Here is an 18,652-nt window from a genome sequence, read left to right as displayed (position 1 = left end):
ACTTTGCCCCTACAATTTCTACCTCCACACAAAACCATTTCCTACTCGTGGAATATGCCTGATTCTGCCACATCCATGTGCCTTTGCCTTGGTAGTATCCTCCAAGAAAACTTACAAGGACAACCTGGCCTTCTCAAAAAAGCCTTTCTATTTCCCCCAGGCAGAGGGAGCTGATTCTTCCTCTACACTACCATTGTCTTCTTCATATAACCCTATTACATAACTAATTGCATTCTATTATAATTGGTAATTTATGTTTCTACAGTCCTTATTTCAGTTATTCTAAGAAGCAATATGGGAGAGAATTTCTAGTTAAGCCACTGAGCCTTCTGGAAAATTGCATCACAACAGTTTCCTTGTTGTAAAATCACAATGACTACAAGAGAAGTCAATTACATGATAAATATTCTCTTTCCTTTTGAATTAAAATCAAACAACCATGCATTTTGCATAACCAACTATAAAATTTAAGTGCTGTAATTAAACAAATATTACAACTAAATTAACTTGGACTATGCAGAATACTTCCTGGAAGGTGGTTAATCAGGTGTTAATACTGCTAGCAGGTCATGTAAAAAAAATGGGGCTCAGGAGTCTAAAACTATTATAATGTATCATATTTCAGGTTTATCTTCACCCAATCTATGAAAGAAAAATATCAATATAATTTTAAATTATAAATATAGCTGTATTTCTAAATTAATCATATAATTAATAAATAAATTTTCTGGAATTATAAAGGTGGAACAATTGTTTAGACAGAAATTCACTTTTTTTCCTCTGAACACTCTTAGAAATACTTATTGAAAAGGAAAGAGAATTTCCTTTTTTCTTATTATGCAGCCTAGTATAATTTTACCTGTACTGGAAATTAATTCTTACAGAATAAATAAGTTTTTAAAAAAATAGTACCTGACTCCCGCTGAGCAGGAGAGAGTGAGAGAGTGACTTGGGGAACCACATGGGTCAAGAAGAGCCCTGCCTGATGAATCTTTGTCTCCCTTTTTGCTGACCTGGTTAGCCCATCTTTAATTTTCCTTCATATTTTCCTGAAATTGCACTGCTCAGATTTTAATTGGGGTTAATATAAGTAAAGACTGTTTGGAGTTTTGAGGGATAAGAGAGGCAGGTATTACTCATGTATATATCAGTGGCAGAGTTAGGAAATGAACCTAACTTAATAAAAACAAATTCATATTGAGATAGTTAAGAAGCTCTTAATTCTCCAAATTAGAGGATTAGTTCTCTTAAATCAGCAACTTTGTTGTATACAGCTTGACACAGCCATATTAAATTGGCTTGAAAGTTATTGAGGAAAGAAAGTTGTATTCTTGAAGAGAGAGGGGATCAAGTTAGAAAACTGAAGTGGGCAACTTCAGTGGGAAACTTTGGCAAACAGAGTTGTTCTTAACTCAACAGCATTTTTTACCCCTTATGTAGTCTGCTCTCTCTCTCTCTCTCTCTCTCTCTCTCTCATTTTGGTATTTTGTAGCTGTATAATATCTTGACCATTAGAGGTACAAAAACCTGGAAACACTTCACTATGACAAATTTTGGACTGGCAGTGTGTACTCCAATGTGATCAAGATTTTTATGCCATTTATAACATAATATATAATATATAAACCATAAATGCAATTTTAAAGAAAGAAATTAAAACTTATTTCAATGGGAATCAAAGCTACTTAGGCTTGGCTTAGTGCCATGGTAAGCAAAATTCGAAGATGCTTTCGTGCTCTCCATCCTCTGGTGCAGGTCCCTGTATAACCCCCTCTTTAAATGCAAGTAGGACTTGCTTCTACCCAATAAATATGGCAAATGTGGTAGGATCTTGCCCCCATGATTTATTTATGCTGTGTAAGAATGTCCTAACAAACTGGAGAGAGACATTCTCCTGCTGACCCTGAAAAAGCAAACAACCATGCTGTGAACTGCATATGGAGCGAACCATGTGGCAGTGAACAGCCAAAACATTTAAGACCTGAGGGTAGCCAACAGCCAATAAGGAGCCAGGCTCTCAGTGACACAGCCTCAAGGAAATGAATTCTGTAAATGTACTAAGTGAACTTGAAAGCAGATTCTTCTCCAGTCAAACCTCCAGATAAGAACACAGCCCAGTTAGTATTGAAGACCCTAATTAGAAGACTCAGCTATGTCCAGACTCCTGCCTCATGCACATTGCAACATAATAAATATGTATGATTTTAAGCCACTAATTTTGTGGTGATATGTGATACAGCATAGAAAACTGATGCAAGTATCTTTCTTCAAATTGGATCCCTCTGTATACATAAAAGGGGCATAGTTATGAGATTCACATGCTCAAATACTCTATACTAGCTGCTGGCAATGCTCCTGGTCACAGATAAATCCTCATAGGCTTGTTTGGTTTTTTATCTTTCTTTCTTTATTTATCTGCTTTTCTTTTTTTTTATTCTTTTTTTTTTTTTTTGATGTTTCAATACAACTCATACAGCTTGGGCTTTGTGATTTTAATAAAAGAAATATAATTAAAAGATTTCCTTTGATGAGTTCATCCCAGTTTTTATGTCCCCTCTCACTTTATACACGTGCATACGTCTACTTCTTCCACTCTGTTATCTTTGATTTTAAAATGTGAAGTTTCCAAGAACTTCAATGACTTGCTTAGCTATTTTCAGTGCAGTAGGTGAGGAATAAAACAGAGTTCAGGATAACCTTCACAATTTCTTCTCATACTTATAATCTCTCCTCCTACACTGGTGTTAATTCTGAAAATAATGACAGTCATAAGCGCAGGTGTAATATTTATCAAAATGCTCTATCTTTTTCTGTCTCTTCGGATGCTCACAACCACATTTGAAATAGGTAGAGCAACAGAATTTGCTTATGTGGGGTTTTTTATTTGAAATAGATAAAGCAGAATTATTTGTTTGCTTGGGCATTATAATTTTGGCTCTCATTAAAGAAATATCTACAAGTATTTTCCATACAAATTATTATTTATTCAGGTGTTTGCATATTGAACTTTTTAATGTAAAAAGTTTTCATAAATTTTTATGTAAAAAATGTAATGCCACAGTTTTTAATGTAAAAAGAGAGAAAACTGAAGAAGAAAGCTTAGATGACTATACCAAGGCATTATAGCAAGTTTGCAGCAGAGAGAAGACTAAAATTCTGGATTCCTGATTCAAAATCCAATTTTCTTTTGCTGTTTCTATCTGAATTCATTAGGGAATTATTGTGAAGATAAAATGAGAAAGGATTTTGCAAAGAAGAGGAATCTTGGAAATTTAATATGAAATTAAACAAGTAGAAAACCATTTCTGAAGCAAGAAAGATTTATATGATGGTTACTGTATGATTTCACCGAGCTGGAATACCATGTGACTGTTACTGACATTTATATCTCCATAGCTAATATAAATGTAAAGATCCTACTTATTTACCTATGCTCAGAAATTATGATGAGCAGAAAGAGAGTTTTTTTCATGCCCCTGTTACATTTACTCAGCCCCAAAATATAGTAAAGTGGCAAGACGTGTGTTCTCTGACGATTCTAGAAACTAATTAGAAATGAAAATGAGTTCTCAGATTTAGGAGGCTAATAGCCTTGTCTATTTTGAAAAATGTAAAATTCCTGTGTGTTCCAACAGACATTTATTTTTTCCCATTCAGTCTAAGAAGAAACAGAATCATGCATCATTAGGCTGGACAAGGCGATGATAAACAACATTGTTATGGCTCTGTAGTTGCTAGGTTGCTAAAGGCTCCAAAGAGGTAACTCTCATTATTTGACATAGACAAGTTGCTAAATGAGTGTCAAGGCAGTTGTTGATGCCTGAAGTGGTTGAAGCAACCCATAGCATATTTACCATTCCAAGAATGCTGTCTGTGTTTCTCCAAGGATGCAGTCTATTTCATTGTGCTTGCTGCTTTCAGCTTTTCCTTATTCAAGCACATCCAGGTCTTTTTCTTTCAATACCATTTTCATCATACCATTTCCCTATCCATGCAAAGGCACAAAATGGTTACCAACTGCATAAAAATAAAAGTTTAAATTCCTAAATATGCCTTTCAAGTTATACAGAAATCTATTCACAATCATCTCTCTATTGTCATGGTCTCAACTCTCCCAAAACAACCCAATAACCTGGACTAAGTTTCTCTGATCACAGCATATATAGTCACACTTTCACAACTTATCTGCCTCATAATTCCCATTGCTCTTTCTATTACCATTCTTTTTTTTTTAAGGCCTCTCCCATGAATTCTTTTCTGACTTTCCCTGTCTATTGTGATTATCCCATTCTCTTAATTAGATAACACATATTCTCCAGAAGGCTACAGTAGATGTTCATGTTTTCATATTTTAATTCTCAAACTAGAGTATAAGCATCTTAAAAAAGAAACTTTGTTGTATACTTCTTTTTGAAACTCCATACAATCTAACAGTGCATTTTACACAGTAGATCCTTAGAAATTCCTTATCTTAGCATCTAAATTGGGTGAAACTTAAAGAAACTCTTTCCTCAAAAGACATCTCTACTCATGCCAGGCATTCTGGCCTTTATTTGAAGCAGTTAAACATTATGCTGTTGGCAGATTTACTTTTCAAGAAATTCTTTCTTATTTGTACTAAGACAAAATCTGCTTTGCAGCACCTTCCAACCAAGTCTTAGTTCTGTTCTCTGAAGTGACACAAACCAACTCCAACTTATTTTAACTGATAGTACTGCATTTACTTGAAGACAGATACCATGTCTTTCTCTTAACATGTTTTTGTTCCTAGTCAAACATTATTCATTCTATGTATTGTTCTTTGTATAACATGGTTTTCAGCCAACTTGATCATTCCTTTGGCCGCCTTCTGGACTCTAAGAATTTTATCAAAGTTTCTCTTGAATGTGATCATCAGATCAAAGCACAATACTCTAAATGTCATACCACCAATGCATATTTGAGTGGAATAGCTAGTTTTCTTAATCATGGCATTATATTGCTAGTAATAAACTCTAAGTTTATGTTAATATATTATGTAATGTGATATTTTAATATCACTTATAATTTTGTCTCAAATTAAAGAAATATCTACAAGTATTTTCCACACAAGTTACTATTCATTCAGGTGTTTGCATCTTGAACTTATACAATAAAATGTATTGCCCCAAAGAGATGATCACATAAACTGATTTTGTTCAAGCTGAAATTGACAGCTATCTCATTGCTAAAAGCTTCAAGCTAAAGTGAAAATATGTCAGGTGAAGTGGGACATCAGCTGGAGGTCCCATGCGGAGTTTCCTCAGCTCAGAAATGTGGACTGCAAGAAGAAGGTTCAAGGGTTATATGGAAGAATGTGCTCTACTCCACCAGACAAAAGGCTACTGTGTAAATAGTGTTTGGTAAGCATTAGAAATGGCCCATGGTAGCTCCCTTAACTTTGCAAGACTTTGGTTTTCCTGGCTGTAGAGTAAGACCCACCTGGATAATTATTATGCCCCTTTTCAAATAGAAGAGTCTACAGCCTTTCCTTTTCTAAGTACATTCAAGCCATCTGTTCAAGAATCTGTTCTGAATGTTGACAGATATTGGTGTTAAATAAATCAGTCTAAGGAGTCCAACAGCCACGTTTTCTATCAAGAAACTGGATCAAATTTCGTCTCTTTTTTATTGTACTGGTGATTAAATGATCAAATAATTTGATCAACAGCCTTCATGACAAAGAAAAATTAACTCTTGAACAAAGGAATGTCCAGCAAAACCATGAGCATTTGCCATGGTGCCTCTTCCCTTAGCCACACTGACATTACATTCCTGGGCAAAATTGGCTCCAGGTCCTGCTCAAGCTGAGCCTCAACAAAGGCATCTTGATTTGTGTGTGTGTGTGTGTCAATCACAACATGTAATCATCAGAAACCATGATATCACATCCTCCTCCCCCCTCTCAGTTCAGATTTTGGATTTGTCAAGTGACTGACTAAGTGTTAACAACCAGCAGATGGACTAGAAGGGCAGATGGGGCTTTCTCAGGAAAGCAGCTAAGAAGTGATTAAAATCACCAAGGACTGCACTTATTTTTCCTCCTTTAAAGGATGCTATATTTTTTTTACTGTGAAATCTGATTAAGACAGAAAAGCAGACAATAGAAGTGAGCCAATCCCTGTTATTCTCTCTTCGTTTAAATTGCAACACCTTTAAAGGAGACAAGATAGTTAGGAAATGTTTTAAATAGATTTTATCTGCTTGAATATTAATATCATGGCCATCCTTAATATTTTGGGATGCTCACAAAGATGTTTCCCATTTTTATAAAGTTTTAGAACTGTCAACTCACTTCCACGTATATTGGGTGTCTATACCATTATTTTATTAATTCAACCATTTGGTGTTATGTATGAGTGAGGCACTGTGATAGGTGCTGATGTTACAGGGAAGAGCAGTTCAACCTCTCTAAACTCAGTCATTCTCCTTGGCACTATAATATACCATCTGCATGACTATGCCATTTGAAACACTCAGTTTGGGATATTTACACTTATTTTAACAGCAGTGCTCTTTCTTATATTGCTGGGTAACCCCCTTAGGAAATGTTTTCAGAACCAGACTCGTAGCTCCAAAAGAAAATGTCTCATTACTTTGTAGGTAAATCTCATTTTTGACCTAAAATAATTTTGCCTAGTTTGATGATCAAACTTGATTCTGAAAGATATTTGGTTACTTGACATACATTTCTATAATTGAGAATATTTAACACAATATGCTAGAGGCAGTAAATAACATACAAAAGAGGGCCTCTGGAAAGACTTTAATCACTGTGGTAGTCAGAATAATGCCCTATCAAAGACTTCCCTGTTCAGGCCGGGCCCGGTGGCTTAGGCCTGTAATCCCAGCATTTTGGGAGGCCAAGGTAGGCAAATCACTTGAGGTCAAGTGTTCGAGACCAGCCTGGCCAACATGGTAAAACTCAATCTCTACTAAAAATACAAAAATTAGCCAGGTATGGGGGTGGTCACCTGTAATCCCAGCTGCTCAGGAGGCTGAGACATGAGAATAACTTGAACATGGGCAGCAAAGGTTGCAGTGAACTGAGATCACACCACTGCACTCCAGGCTGGGCAACAGAGTGAGACTCTGTCTCAAAACAAAACAAAACAAAAAGCCCCTGTTCTAATCCTCAGAATCTGATATGAAAAAGAGGACTTTGTAGATGTGATTAAGTTAAGAGTCTTGAGAGGGGCTGATTATTCTGCATTATCTTAGCAGGCCAAGTGTAGTTACAAGAGTCCTCATAACAGAGAGGCAGAGTCAGAAAATAAGATATGAAAGCAGAAGTCACAGGGGTTTGAAGATACTACACTGCTCGCTCTGAAAATGAAAGAAGGATACACTACCAAAGAGCAAAGGTGATCTTTAGAAGCTGGAAAACTCAAAGAAATAGATTTGCCTCTAGAGCCTCCAGAAGGAACACAGCCCTGCCTGCTGACACCTACATTTTTGACTTCTGACCTTAGAACTGTAGGGCAATAAATTTGTTTTGTTTCCATCCACAAAAATTGTGTCAATTTCTTACAGCAGCAATAGAAAATTAAAATAACAACAAAAATATTTTAAAGTGGGCCAGGCATGATGGCTCACACCTATACACTCAGTACTTTGGGAGGCCGAGTCAGGAGGATTGCTTGAGGCCAGGAGTTTAATACCAGCCCAGGAAAAATAGCGAGATCTATTTCTAAAGAAAAAAAAATTATTTTAAATAAGTGATATCAGCATTAAAATAAATTTATAACCTACAAAAGTAATATAGCAGTAAGTTTTTTTTCTTCTTCTTCTTTTTTTTTTTTTTTTTTAAGACAGAGTTTCTCTCTTGTTGACCAGGCTGGAGTGCAATGGTACGATCTCAGCTCACTGCAACCTCCACCTCCTGGGTTCAAGGAGTTCTCCTGCCTCAGCCTCCTGAGTAGCTGGAATTACAGGTGCCCACCATGACACCCAGCTGATTTTTTTGTATTTTTAGTGGAGACGGGGTTTCACCATGTTGGCCAGGCTGGTCTTGAGCTCCTGACCTTAGGTGATCCACCACCTCGACCTCCCAAAGTGCTGGGATTACAGGCGTGAGCCACTGCGCCCAGCGAAGAAGTGAGTTTTTTTTTTTTTTCTTTTTGCTCTATGTGGCCAGCTTAGATTGAAAAGCAGAGGCCTCTTGATGTTCTGTGTTGATTTCTGAGGCTAAATCCCAATTAAGTAGGAAATAATGCAGCACTTGATTAGGGATGCTCACAATAGGAGTAGGGCTAGGAATGGTGACCTGTGTGTTAGTCACACATTTGCCATCTCTGATTAGTTAGAATGGGTAAATTAGGCCATTCTCTCAGAATCATAGAATATCAGTTTTGCTTCTGGTATCCCAGAAAAAAACTTTTAATTCCATTTCAGTGGAGAAATGTATAAAAGTCACTAAAGAAGTTTCTGATAGAATCAGGTCTAAAATTAAGGGTCTTTAACTTTCTATTTGAGATTCTTTCTATTACATCTCAGTAAGTTTCGGTAGTTTCATAGTTCAGGTAGAAATAATACTGATCAAAATAACAGTGGTCTTCTGTCCTCTCTTGGTGACACATATCCCATCAATCCAAGGCTTCAATGTTACTAAGCCACCTTGTTTCGTGCTTTATCCACACTCACCCCTGTTGGGTAATATTCAACCTCTAAACATCCTCATACTTCCCCTCTACTTCTATTCCATAACTACCTTTCCTGTTATCTTGATTAAGTCTTAAGTCTCAATTAAATATCCTAAAGAAAAGAGATAGAAGGATCTAATGAATTTATATCTAAAAATGGCTTATTTATTGTATTTCAGACAATTGTTATAAATTGTTAGGATTTTTTAAATATAGTAAAAAAGAAAAGCTTTAAATCAAATGCTTCCATCAGTGAGATGTCAGAGAAGCAACAATAGCTAGTAAAAACAATAAATAAATAGGATTTTTTAAATATAGTAAAAAAGAAAAGCTTTAAATCAAACGCTTCCATCAGTGAGATGTCAGAGAAGCAACAATAGCTAGTAAAAACAATAAATAAATAAATATTGTTTAGAAGCCTAGCAGGTGCTATGCTAGGCACTGGGAATATTATTCTGAACAAAAGAGGCAAGATTTATTTCTTTGACAATCTTACAGACTTTCAGGAGCCCCTCAGATCTCAGCAATTGATTTGCACATGGTCATTTCTGTTCTCTCTGCCAGGATCTGACCCTGAGAAATAGATTCAACCACAGCTTATGGAAACACAAGTCTTCAAGCAGTCAGTGTGGGCCCTGAACTTTTTTCTGAACACTCCAATCCTTTCAGAGAGGAGAAAACCAATGACTTCCTGGAGAAACACAATTATTTCACAGGAAGTAGAATGGTAAGTCATTAGGAACTCATAATCTAAAAACTGATTGCCTGGGTTTGAACTCAGTTTTTTCTTTTCCACTTGAGAGATATTGAGCAAATTATTTCACCTTTCTAAGTCTTTGTTTTCTCATCTATAAATTGAGATGAATTATATTTACTGTCTCATGGGGAAAAGATTAAATGAAATAATCTATGCAAAGAACACCAAGTAGCACAGTTCCTAGGAGAAAGTAGGTGCTGATAAGTGAGAGCAATTAATATTGTAATTTATATTGTCATTAATATCAAAACAATTCCTCTCTCCTACTTCTCTATTACCATGACAAGACACCTTCAAAATAAAGCCTACAAGAATATTAAAAGATCATAGTATCTCTGTCAGTCTTGGTAAATATGGCAGCTATACTGTTGGTCACAATTCCCCTTGCCTTTTTATTCTGGTTGGAAATGCCCAAATCCACTCAAATACTGGCAGGCAGTCTCTCAGCCCAACAGCAAGATGAAAGTACAAAACTAAATAAAACCAAAGAGAAATACTGCTGAAGATTTCTTTGAAATATATGCCTCCCTGATAAATAGAGAGTGAAGCATATGAAGACCATCCCCAGACACTCCCCACTTCCTACCTGCATTGAATATTATTGTGTGAGGAGGTCATGTTTGAATCCAATATTCTCCAATGATGAACCATGAAAAGAAAGATAAAAGAACTGCAAAAAAGAGAAATGAGACCTGATGGAGTTGAACTGCTGAATTAGCCAGTCTGGGAGCCACCTTTTTGGAACTTCTTATTATGAGAGATTTTGTTAATTGAACTCTGTTATTTAGGCCACTTTCAGTGGAGTTTTTATTTCAAACAACCAAACTTATTCCAAACTAGTAAAAATTATATTGATACTAAAAATATCTACCTTGTGATATTTATTGAGAAGAGTACATGAAATAATAATAGAAACTTCATAAACAAAACTACTTGATATTTTTACCTGCACATTGCGCACATGTACCATAAAACCTAAAGTATAATAATAATAATAATGATAATGATAAAAGAAAAAAAATAAAATACAACCTAAAAAAAAAAAAAAAAAAAAAGGATGGTAAAGAAGAATGTATTATAAAATTTTTTAATTTGGGGTCCCTGCTTCAATTGTGGCAATCCCTGGTCTTAGAAGACTAAATAAATACCTACAAGAATAAAAAAAAAAAAAAACTACTTGATATTATCCCAGATATGTTTTTTTTAAAAAAATCACTCCAAATTATTATCACTGAGTTACATTATAGAACAAAAAATCACCTCGATTATATTCTGTTTTCCTTGCTCACAGAAAGCCTAAACATAGGTTCTTGCTACTATTATCTACTGATTGAAGCCCCCAGAATTATACATTTATTGTTTGCTATGGCTTTAAGCTTGCCATCCTAAAGACAAAATCCACTGTAGTTTTAATGGATTGATAGAAATGCCTCAGTGATCGTGTCAAGAAGGACCTTGAGGATGTTAATAATCTTGCTGGAACAAGAGGTATGGTTGAGCCAGGAGAAGAAAATAGATTTATGTCATCTGGGCACGATGGCTCATGCCTGTAATCCCAGAACTTTTGGGAGGTCAAGACGGGCAGATCACTTGAAGTCAGGAGTTCAAGACCAGCCTGGCCAATATGGTGAAACCCCATCTCTACTAAAAACACAAAAATGAGGTGGTTGTGGTGGCTTGTGCCTGTAATCCCAGCTACTTGTGAGGCTGAGGCATGAGGGTCACTTGAATCCAGGAAGCAGAGGTTGCAGTGAGCCGAGATCACACGACTGCACTCCAGCCTGGGAGACAGAGTGAGACTTCATCTTCAAAAAAAAGAAAAGAAAAGAGACTTATGTCTATATGTCTACCATTGACTTATCTTTCTTGACCTAGGATAAAACTGAGAACATCTGAAGCTATAGCCCTATAAACCACCTACAGAAGGCAGCCATGGTTCATCAACCAACCAAAAATGACTCACTGAGAAATCAATCTGACAACTCACCTGACTACAGGTATTTAGGTCTTGGCAACCTATTCTGCTAATGTTCTATGGAAAATGTGTTATTCTAAGATAATATCCTTTGTGCTGGCTCAAAATCTCAAATCTAAATTAAGTATTTATTATATTCTAGACCTAAAATAACTCTAAAAAAGAATGTAGAGAAATCAAAGAAGAAAGATCTAAACTGAGATGCATGAGTTCATCCTATTTCAAATAGTGTAGCAGTGAGAGTCATATCTGTAGTAAGCTAAAGGACATATGCTATTTTGAGTAAAAGGCCATTGTTCATAGGGTATAGGTCAAGATGCTGATCTTGTTTAATCTATTAATCTCCTGTCCTTCATCTTTTTATAACCTCTAAGACCTAGATGATCTCATATCTTGCATAAACACCTCTTTACAACTCCAGCCCACACCTCTCTGCCTTGAACTTCTGTGCTATTGATGGATATTTAGCCCAATGGCCTTTCTTTGTGTACCCGCGCGCATGCGTGTGTGTGCGTGTGTGTTTGTGTGTTTGTGTGTGTGTGTGTCTTTCCTCCTGAACTATACTATAAATTCTGCAAGTGTAAAAACTATGAGTTACAAATATATGAGTGTGCATTTAAGTATACATTTTATACATATAGAGGGAAGGTGATATGCTTTGTTGTTACCACCACACAATTGCTACAAATTAGTTCTGGTGGCACAATTTGGTCAGGGGTGAGGTTTTACCTTAATGTCACCAACATCCCTTGAAAAATTCAAGACCTCTCTCTTCTGCTGTCAGGGAAATGCTGAGAAATAAATGCCCAATCCAACAAAAAAAGAAAAAAAAAAAAAAAGGAAGGCTGTTCACAAGGCATACGTTGCACCAGGGTAAGGTAGAATCATACAATGCAGGTAAGACTATTTCAGCTGAAACAAACAACACACTAACCATTATCAGCAATTGGTCTCACCAGACATTGATGAAAGACACCACTTATACTGATCCAGCTTCCATGAAGCTTCCCAGTTCTAATGGTTTTTACCACAGTGTGTCTCATGGTTCCTCAGTCCCACCTTCTGCTACCCACAAGAGCGCACTCCTTTGTCCTCACTTCAGCCATTGTCTTTTTATCTAGTCCCAGCAAGTATGCATCTGAAATTTTTCTTGTTACACTTAAGCCATAAGTTTGTTTCAGGTACCAATATTTATAACTCTTGTTTATAGTTTATAGTGGGTGGCTCATGTTTATCAGTTTGTTCTGGCATATAAAAAAGAGGTGCAAGAAACATTAAAGGAAAGGGGTAGAAGGTATGGGAACACTTAGAATGTTATTCCTCCTCACATGTAATAGCTCCCATCACACTTTAGATGAGGTCCTGAACCTAAAGGCGAGCTTAAGAGCAGACGCAAGCCAATTACAGGAGGTAACAGACTTACTGTCTCAGGCCCTTATTCCCCTTCCCTACTCTGCATTCCCTGTAAAACATTTTATTTTACCGATTAATGCAGTTTTAATTAAAGAATTCAATTCTATCCAAAGACTGCTGGAAAGGCTTTCAGATAAAAACATAAGATGGCACTTTGTCCAAAAAAAAAGTCAAAAAATAAACCAGTGGAGACATTCCCCCTTGGGTAATAGTGGATTAGCTAAATTGGGCCAATACTTTCTCACAGGTACAACTGGAAATGCTAGAGACAAAAATTTAAAACATCTGCTTGAAAATATTGAAGCGCTAACAAGGTAGTAAATAATTATCAGGCCAAAATGCAGAGACTGACTTTTAGAAATACTTTCTTCCTGAGGATGACAGAAGGTTGTGTAAAGTAAAGTTAATCAAAACAGGAAAAGTAAGCAAATAACATATATAAATCAATGAAATAGAAAACAACCATAAAATAGTGAGGGTCAACAAAGCCATATATGGTTCTTTGAAAGGACCAATAAATTTAATAAATCCCTGGGGACACTGATCAAGGCAAAAAAAGTTAAAAGATACAAATAACCAATGTTAGGAGTGTAGAAGTCTTTTTTATTATAAACAAACTAAAAATTTCTTATTAAATGCTTTGTCAATAAATTTTAAAATTTTAATAAAATGAAAAAATTGCTTTAAAAGTACAATGAAACTGAAACAAGAAGAAATCAAAAGTATAAATATTTATATAACTATTAAAGAAATTAAATCTATAATTTTAAATATTTCCATATAGAACAACTGTAGGTCCAGATGTCTTCAGCAAATACTCCCAATAATTTAAGGAAAGGATAATTTCAATAATATACAAATTCTCCAAGAGTATAGCAAAAGAAAAAATACTTCTCAATCATTTCAGTAAACCAGGATAACCTTCCTAGGAAAATTTAATGAGCAAATCAAGAAAAAGAAAACAAAAATACCAGCCAGTCTCATATACGAATATAAATGCAAAAATCTAAATATTAACAAAATGTTTTGGTAATATAATAACCAAAACAAACAAGGTGGGTTTATTCCAGAAATGCAATATTAATTAAGTATTCAAACATTAGGATGTGTGCAGTGGCTCATACCTGTGGTCCTAACTGCTCAAGAGGCTGAGGCAGGAGGATCACTTGAGCCCAGGAGTTCCAAGCTGCAGTGAGCCATATGGCACCACTGTACCCCAGCCTGGGTGAAAGAGCGAGGCCAGGTTTCAAAAATAATAATAATAATCAATGAAATTTAGCCTATTTACAGAATAAATGAGAAAAGTAACACCACTGTCTCTTTAGATAAATAAAAATGTTTGATATAATTTAAAACTCATTCATAATTTTAAAATATATATGGATAGAAGAAACTTCCATAATTTGATAAAGGTATTTATAGTAAACCTATGGTGAAGCTTTTCCTTTGCAATCAGACAGAATGCAAGGATGACCTTTATCATTTCTTTTAATCAATATGGACTAGGGGTTTTAGCCAGTACAGCAATGTAAAAGAAAGAAAGAAATTCTGTAAGAATTGGACAGTGTAGTAGGTGCTATTGGTACTGCATCTATACCACCTTGATGTTACCACTTCAGTGTACACCAGCCAACTACTGGCACCTTCATTTCTTTGCTGAAGTCTTTCTTTCATTGTTGGAGTCACTTCATCTGTCCTACTAGCAGGTTAGAAATTGCTCACCCCAGAGAATTAACTCACTCCTGGGAACATCCCTCAACCACAGGTCCACAGAACATTTACAATAAGTACTTTAGATTGCTTGCCCCTTTAATGTGAAAACTCGGATGCAAATTTTTTACATTGATTCATTAATTCCCCAGTTGGATTAAGCTTTCAAGGTAACTTTCTTGAGAGTGAACCCTGTATCAGCTATCTTCTTTCACTTCTTTACTCCCATTCCAACGTTTCCTGAGATCCACTTCCATATAAACCACTTACACCTGAATGTTTGTCTCAGGGCTATGTATGGGGAATCTAATCTTCAATAGACAAGATGAATAAATCTGTAATTATTCATAGTTGATATGACTGTAGATATGGAAAACTCAAAAGATAGATGAATTATTACAATTAATAAATGAGTTTAACAAGGTTTGTGGATACAGAAATCAAAATACAAATATTGGTTACATTTTCAAATGAAATTTTAGAACAGGTACCAGAACAGCAACACATACATAGAAATAAATCTATTAAATGTGTGCAAGCCCTCATAACGATAAAATGCTATTAAGTAAAACACATGAAAGCAGGCACAAATGGAGGGATAGTCAGTGATCCCCAAATTTGATGAATTTTTTATGTGAAACTTGTCAAGCTGATTCTAAAATTCACATGGCAACGTGAAGGGTCAAGAATAGCTAAGACACTACTGAAGGAAAACAGAGTAGAAGGATTTACTCTACCAGTAGCAAGAATTACCATAAAACTCGTCACTGAGACTGTGTAACAGGGGTCCAAAGATAGAAAATTAAATTAATGAAACAGAGGAAAGAGCCCAGAAAGAGACCCACACAAAAATAAGTAATTGATTAATGACAAAATTGCTACTGTAGACCAATGGGAAAAGAACATTCCTTTCAATAAATGGTTCTGGGTTAACTGAATATCAAAGGGAAAAATATAATGAAACTTGACTCTAACCTCACACAATAAAAAACATATCTATGTGTGATATGTAAAGCAACGAAGCTTCTGTAAAATCTTAATGATCTTGGGATGGTAAAAGGTGAATATGGCATAATATCATTTTTATATTATAAAGGGAAAGTACTTACACAGTGTACTACTACATTAAAATGTTTATCATCAAAAGATGCCCTTAAAAGGTATCCACACTATAAGAGATTGTATTTACAACACATATATCTGAAGAAAGAGTTATATCCACAATATAAAAAGAACAGCTGGCCAGGCGTGGTGACTCACGCCTGTAACCCCAGCACTTTGGGAAGCCAAGGTGGGTGGATCACCTGAGGTCAGGAGTCTGAGACCAGCCCGGCCAACATAGTGAAACCTCGTCTCTACTAGAAATACAAAAAATTCGCTGGGCGTGGTGGCAGGCGCCTGTAATCCCAGCTAATCAGGAGGCTGAGACAGGAGAATTGCTTGAACCTGGGAGGTGGAGGTTGCAGTGAGCCGAGATCACGCCATTGCACACTAGCCTGGGCAACAAGAGCAAAACTCCTTCTCAAAAAAAAAGAAGAAGAAGAACTGCTACAAGTCACTAAAAAATAAAAATCAATAGAAAAATGGGGAAAAGACCTGTATAAGTAAAGCCTATATTTTAATAGCCAATAAATGTTCAACCTTTTCTTTTCCATAATCAGGGCAATATAATGAAAACCACAGTAAAATTATCCTCTACATTCTCTAAAGCAGCAAAAATTTAAAAATTAATAATACTGTTATTATCAACAATGTGAAGCAAAAGGAAATTTTATATTGCTAGTGGAAGAGTAAATTGGTACAACTCTTTTACTATACTATATGGCGGCAAACACAACAGCTAAACATATATAACCTGTGACTTTACAGTTCCACTTTAGTTATATGTGCAAGAGAATTACAAAACGTACACGAACACAAATGGTCACAGCATCATTATTCATGATAGTCAAAAATTTAAAACCACCCAAACGTTCATCAATATTCAAATGGATACATCATAGTACAGCCACAAATGGAATTCATTACTGCATTGAAAATGAACAAACTACAACACTACCTAAGAGATTGAAGGAATATTATAAATATGATTTTGAGCAAAAGAATCTATACAAAAAGTAATATATGCTTTACGATTCTATTTATATAAAATGTAAAAAGAGAGATGTGAAAAACTATAAAGAAAAGAAAGTAATCATCATGGATTCAGGATAGTTTGTTTACCTTTGAGGAAAGGAGAGATTAATAATTGTGAAGGCGTAATAAAGATTTCTGGGGTCCTGGTCATATTCTGGTTTTTGTTCCATTCTATTTTTAGTTCCATTCTAATATTCCATAGATCACTGTTACTCAAAGTGTGGTCTATAACCCAGTACCCATCCATAAACTGCTATGAGTTATGCTGTTTTGGGGACTCAGAAAACCATACACCAAAATGAAGGCTTCAGAAACAGCCTCAGAAGCAAAAGTTTTTCTCTGACCTTCTCCCACCCTCCTGTCTTTGAGTCCCTTTCTCCTTGAAGGTTAACCATAGAAGTTCTCTTCCCCAAGATCGGTCATAAAAACCAGAATGCTTTCTCCCCAAAGTTCACCATAAAACCTAAAAATCTTACTCTAACTTCCCCACCACCACCACCTTTCAGGTAAAATCTGGCCACTTGCCATCCCATTACTGTGTATATACGCAAAGGATTATAAATCATGCTACTATAAAGACACATGCACACGTATGTTTATTGTGGCACTATTCACAATCGCAACTTGGAACCAACCCAAATGTCCATTAATGATAGACTGGATTAAGAAAATGTGGCACATATATACCATGGAATAATATGCAGCTGTAAAAAAAGGATGAGTTCATGTCCTTTGCAAGGACTTGGATGCAGCTGGAAACCATCATTCTGAGCAAACCATCACAAGGACAGAAAACCAAACACTGCATGTTCTCAGTCATAGATGGGAATTGAACAATGAGATCACTTGGACCCAGGGCGGGGAACATCACACCCTGGGGCCTGTCATGGGGTGGGGGGCTGGGGGAGGGATAGCACTGGGAGAAATACCTAATATAAATGATGAGTTAATGGGTGCAGCAAACCAACATGGCATGTGTATACCTATGTAACAAACCTGCACGTTGTGCACATGTACCCTAGAACTTAAAGTATAAAAAATAAATAAATAAATGAAACAAAAAAACTGGCCAAAAAGAAATTATCTGACCTGCCTTGTTTGACTGTAGGTCATAAGACCCTCATTCCAAAGAGATTCCTGCCCCATGCACAGAAGGAAGAAATACATGCTCAGAGAGGCCAAGAAAAACTAGACACACAGGCCTTGCTGGGTTTCCCTGCTCAGTCTGTTAAGATAAGATCAGACTCTTTTTGTCCAATCGTATTTAAAAACAGCTGCCCATACTTTGTTGAACCTAAGCATAAAATGGATAATTTCCCCTGTATCTTTGGGTCTTCATTCTGAAGACTTCTGTGTCACATAAAACTAGAATCAAATAAATTTACATCCTTTTTCTCCTATTAATCTGCCTCTTGTCTGATTTTCAGTGAACCTTCAGAGGATGAAAGGAAAGTCTTCCCTTGGCTCCAACACTGTGAAGTTAATTCCAATAGGCCTGGAATTGGTCTGCGCTGTTTTGCTAAATTACCTGCAAGATGCTGACCAAGGTACTGATTGTAGTGTGTTTTTGTTAACATGAGTCTAAGGAGTTTAGGGTGGTTTGTACCAGCTTGTCAGCACTGTTCATTGTTAACATTGAGATTAATGATTTAGAGTTGGTTCCAGTATGGCCACTGAAGAGCTCTGTCACTGGGACTGGTTACATAGCAAGAATATGCCTATGTGACCAGCTGGGCACAAGAAGCACCAGCAAAACTCCATCCGGGGATCCCAGAGCCTAAATATTCAATGTGTATGTTAATGGTCCAAAGGAAAGTGTATCCAATATGATGCTACAGAGGTAAGACAATTGGAACCTGCATCTGGTCTCTCTGGACATCTTGCTGGGAGGCAGCCTGGCCATGATGTGTAGCCTTACTTCAGTGCTACTGCCATATTGTATGTTCTTCTGGAACACATTGCATTTTTGTAAGCTTTGTCAGTTTGGGTCCTGTCAGTTTC

General features: G+C 36.2%; 1 long non-coding RNA gene across 1 annotated transcript; it reads right to left on the bottom strand.

The window, feature by feature from the left end:
* Window positions 1-3,625: 3,625 nt before the first annotated feature.
* LOC129051556 (uncharacterized) lies at window positions 3,626-12,652 on the bottom strand. The gene is made up of 3 exons (XR_008515925.2): window positions 12,122-12,652; window positions 10,004-10,087; window positions 3,626-3,985 (listed from the first exon to the last, which is right to left on the bottom strand). It is a non-coding gene; the product is annotated as an uncharacterized LOC129051556 (long non-coding RNA).
* Window positions 12,653-18,652: the final 6,000 nt, after the last annotated feature.

This window comes from Pongo abelii, chromosome 17, assembly GCF_028885655.2.
Source record: "Pongo abelii isolate AG06213 chromosome 17, NHGRI_mPonAbe1-v2.0_pri, whole genome shotgun sequence".
NCBI lineage: Eukaryota > Metazoa > Chordata > Mammalia > Primates > Hominidae > Pongo > Pongo abelii.
This window is presented reverse-complemented; position numbering and strand designations above follow the sequence as displayed.